The following is a 5,145-nucleotide window of genomic DNA, read 5'->3' as shown; positions in this document are numbered from 1 at the left end:
GGGGGGGGGAGAGGGGTTACTGAGGGACAGTGTGGGGGAGCTGGATTAACATCAGTAGGGATACAGTCAGTAACACAGGGCACTGGGGGGGGGGGGAAGAGGGGTTACTGAGTGACAGTGTGAGGGAGCTGGATTAACATCAGTAGGGATACAGTCAGTAACACAGGGCCCTGGGGGGGAGAGGGGTTACTGAGAGACAGTGTGAGGGAGCTGGATTAACATCAGTAGGGATACAGTCAGTAACACAGGGCCCTGGGGGGGGAGAGGGGTTACTGAGGGACAGTGTGAGGGAGGGGGATTAACATCAGTAGGGATACAGTCAGTAACACAGGGCACTGGGGGGAGAGGGGTTACTGAGTGACAGTGTGAGGGAGCTGGATTAACATCTGTAGGGATACAGTCAGTAACACAGGGCCCTGGGGGAGAGGGGTTACTGAGTGACAGTGTGAGGGAGCTGGATTAACATCAGTAGGGATACAGTCAGTAACACAGGGCACTGGGGGGGAGAGGGGTTACTGAGTGACAGTGTGAGGGAGCTGGATTAACATCAGTAGGGATACAGTCAGTAACACAGGGCCCTGGGGGGGAGAGGGGTTACTGAGTGACAGTGTGAGGGAGCTGGATTAACGTCAGTAGGGATACAGTCAGTAACACAGGGCACTGGGGGGGAGAGGGGTTACTGAGTGACAGTGTGAGGGAGCTGGATTAACATCAGTAGGGATACAGTCAGTAACACAGGGCCCTGGGGGAGAGGGGTTACTGAGTGACAGTGTGAGGGAGCTGGATTAACATCAGTAGGGATACAGTCAGTAACACAGGGCACTGGGGGGCGAAAAGGGGTTACTGAGGGACAGTGTGGGGGAGCTGGATTAACATCAGTAGGGATACAGTCAGTAACACAGGGCCCTGGGGGGGAGAGGGGTTATTGAGTGACAGTGTGAGGGAGGGGGATTAACATCAGGAGAGATACAGTCAGTAACACAGGGCCCTGGGGGGGAGAGGGTTACTGAGTGACAGTGTGAGGGAGCTGGATTAACATCAGTACAGATACAGTCAGTAACACAGGGCACTGGGGGGCGAAAAGGGGTTACTGAGGGACAGTGTGGGGGAGCTGGATTAACATCAGTAGGGATACAGTCAGTAACACAGGGCCCTGGGGGGGAGAGGGGTTACTGAGGGACAGTGTGGGGGAGCTGGATTAACATCAGTAGGGATACAGTCAGTAACACAGGGCCCTGGGGGGGAGAGGGGTTATTGAGTGACAGTGTGAGGGAGGGGGATTAACATCAGGAGAGATACAGTCAGTAACACAGGGCCCTGGGGGGGAGAGGGTTACTGAGTGACAGTGTGAGGGAGCTGGATTAACATCAGTACAGATACAGTCAGTAACACAGGGCACTGGGGGGCGAAAAGGGGTTACTGAGGGACAGTGTGGGGGAGCTGGATTAACATCAGTAGGGATACAGTCAGTAACACAGGGCCCTGGGGGAGAGGGGTTACTGAGGGACAGTGTGGGGGAGCTGGATTAACATCAGTAGGGATACAGTCAGTAACACAGGGCACTGGGGGGGAGAGGGGTTACTGAGTGACAGTGTGGCGGAGCTGGATTAACATCAGTACAGATACAGTCAGTAACACAGGGCACTGGGGGGCGAAAAGGGGTTACTGAGGGACAGTGTGGGGGAGCTGGATTAACATCAGTAGGGATACAGTCAGTAACACAGGGCACTGGGGGAGAGGGGTTACTGAGGGACAGTGTGAGGGAGCTGGATTAACATCAGTAGGGATACAGTCAGTAACACAGGGCCCTGGGGGGGAGGGGGGTTACTGAGTGACAGTGTGAGGGAGCTGGATTAACATCAGTAGGGATACAGTCAGTAACACAGGGCCCTGAGGGGGGGGGGGAGAGGGGTTACTGAGGGACAGTGTGAGGGAGCTGGATTAACATCAGTAGGGATCCAGTCAGTAACACAGGGCCTTGGGCGAGAGAGGGGTTACTGAGGGACAGTGTGGGGGAGGGGGATTAACATCAGTAGGGATACAGTCAGTAACACAGGGCCCTGGGGGGGGAGAGGGGTTACTGAGTGACAGTGTGAGGGAGCTGGATTAACATCAGTAGGGATACAGTCAGTAACACAGGGCCCTGGGGGGGGAGAGGGGTTACTGAGGGACAGTGTGGGGGAGCTGGGTTAACATCAGTAGGGATACAGTCAGTAACACAGGGCACTGGGGGGGGAAGAGGGGTTACTGAGTGACAGTGTGAGGGAGCTGGATTAACATCAGTAGGGATACAGTCAGTAACACAGGGCCCTGGGGGGGAGAGGGGTTACTGAGTGACAGTGTGAGGGAGCTGGATTAACATCAGTAGGGATACAGTCAGTAACACAGGGCACTGGGGGGGGGGGGGAGAGGGGTTACTGAGTGACAGTGTGAGGGAGCTGGATTAACATCAGTAGGGATACAGTCAGTAACACAGGGCACTGGGGGGAGAGGGGTTACTGAGGGACAGTGTGGGGGAGGGGGATTAACATCAGTAGGGATACAGTCAGTAACACAGGGCACTGGGGGGGGAGAGGGGTTACTGAGTGACAGTGTGAGGGAGCTGGATTAACATCAGTAGGGATACAGTCAGTAACACAGGGCACTGGGGGTAGGGGAGAGGGGTTTCTGAGTGACAGTGTGGGGGAGCTGGATTACCATCAGTAGGGATACAGTCAGTAACACAGGGCACTGGGGGGGAGAGGGGTTACTGAGGGACAGTGTGAGGGAGGGGGATTAACATCAGTAGGGATACAGTCAGCAACACAGGGCCCTGGGGGGGAGAGGGGTTACTGAGTGACAGTGTGAGGGAGCTGGATTAACATTAGTAGGGATACAGTCAGTAACACAGGGCCCTGGGGGGGAGAGGGGTTACTGAGTGACAGTGTGAGGGAGCTGGATTAAAATCAGTAGGGATACAGTCAGTAACACAGGGCACTGGGGGAGAGGGGTTACTGAGTGACAGTGTGAGGGAGCTGGATTAACATCAGTAGGGATACAGTCAGTAACACAGGGCACTGGGGGGGGAAGAGGGGTTACTGAGTGACAGTGTGAGGGAGGGGGATTAACATCAGTAGGGATACAGTCAGTAACACAGGGCCCTGGGGGAGAGGGGTTACTGAGTGACAGTGTGAGGGAGCTGGATTAACATCAGTAGGGATACAGTCAGTAACACAGGGCCCTGGGGGAGAGGGGTTACTGAGTGACAGTGTGAGGGAGCTGGATTAACATCAGTAGGGATACAGTCAGTAACACAGGGCCCTGGGGGCGGAGAGGGGTTACTGAGGGACAGTGTGAGGGAGGAGGATTAACATCAGTAGGGATACAGTCAGTAACACAGGGCACTGGGGGGGAGAGGGGTTACTGAGGGACAGTGTGAGGGAGGGGGATTAACATCAGTAGGGATACAGTCAGTAACACAGGGCCCTGGGGGGGGAGAGGGGTTACTGAGGGACAGTGTGGGGGAGGGGGATTAACATCAGTAGGGATACAGTCAGTAACACAGGGCCCTGGGGGGGGAGAGGGGTTACTGAGTGACAGTGTGGGGGAGCTGGATTAACATCAGTAGGGATACAGTCAGTAACACAGGGCACTGGGGGGAGAGGGGTTACTGATTGACAGTGTGAGGGAGGGGGATTAACATCAGTAGGGATACAGTCAGTAACACAGGGCCCTGGGGGGGGAGAGGGGTTACTGAGTGACAGTGTGAGGGAGCTGGATTAACATCAGTAGGGATACAGTCAGTAACACAGGGCCCTGGGGGAGAGGGGTTACTGAGTGACAGTGTGGGGGAGCTGGATTAACATCAGTAAGGATACAGTCAGTAACACAGGGCCCTGGGGGAGAGGGGTTACTGAGTGACAGTGTGGGGGAGCTGGATTAACATCAGTGGGGATACAGTCAGTAACACAGGGCCCTGGGGGGGGAGAGGGGTTACTGAGTGACAGTGTGAGGGAGCTGGATTAACATCAGTAGGGATACAGTCAGTAACACTGGGCGCTGGGTGGAGAGGGGTTACTGAGGGACAGTGTGAGGGAGGGGGATTAACATCAGTAGGGATACAGTCAGTAACACAGGGCACTGGGGGGGAGAGGGGTTACTGAGTGACAGTGTGAGGGAGCTGGATTAACATCAGTAGGGATACAGTCAGTAACACAGGGCACTGGGGGGAGAGGGGTTACTGAGTGACAGTGTGAGGGAGCTGGATTAACATCAGTAGGGATACAGTCAGTAACACAGGGCCCTGGGGGGGAGAGGGGTTACTGAGTGACAGTGTGAGGGAGCTGGATTAACATCAGTAGGGATACAGTCAGTAACACAGGGCACTGGGTGGAGAGGGGTTACTGAGTGACAGTGTGAGGGAGGGGGATTAACATCAGTAGGGATACAGTCAGTAACACAGGGCGCTGGGTGGAGAGGGGTTACTGAGTGCTGGCGAGAGGGAGCAGATGGAATCTGTGCTTATCATCCGTGCAGCCACTGACTTAAGGAAGGGAGATATGGTTTTGAAAGTCATTTTTCCTGCCTCACAATTAAACTGAGTGAAACCCGAGGGGTGGAACCTTGACTATAGATCCCTTTGTGATCCTGTGGGACAGAGCAGTTCCCCCTCACCGTCAGACATTTTATATCAAGTCCATGAACTAACAGACAGTAGGTCTGACCCGATGTTTGAAAAACACTGTGCTCTCAGACTCAGCCACAAGACACGACTGGCCTAACATTCTCCGGCCCAGCAAGTCAGGTAACAGGCCACAAGGCCAGGCCTTATTCTCTGATACAGTCAGATATTCAATCTTTCACCCTGTGGTCACTCCTGTAAGGCAACGTTCCCAATCCAGCAGAGGGCTTGGATAGTCTAAATCTGAAGTTCCTCACTCAGCTGGAGGGTGAATTCTTTAAACCGAAAGAAAGGAATCACGGAAGAGTTAGGAGGGCGGTTTTGTGGGTGTTGTCCAAACACGGAGCGAGAAGGGAAGGGGGGGGTTTGCGAAGGGGTTTCCTCAAGGGATCTTGGAACCCCATTCAGCGGGAACTTTCAAAAACCATTGGGGAAGTCAGGGAAGTGTTTGAAGGGGCCACATTTTCAGGGCTACGGTAGGAGAG

Source organism: Chiloscyllium punctatum, unplaced genomic scaffold (genome assembly GCF_047496795.1).
Source record: "Chiloscyllium punctatum isolate Juve2018m unplaced genomic scaffold, sChiPun1.3 scaffold_366, whole genome shotgun sequence".
Lineage (NCBI taxonomy): Eukaryota > Metazoa > Chordata > Chondrichthyes > Orectolobiformes > Hemiscylliidae > Chiloscyllium > Chiloscyllium punctatum.
The sequence above is the reverse complement of the archived record's forward strand: the minus strand, read 5'-3'. Positions refer to the sequence as shown.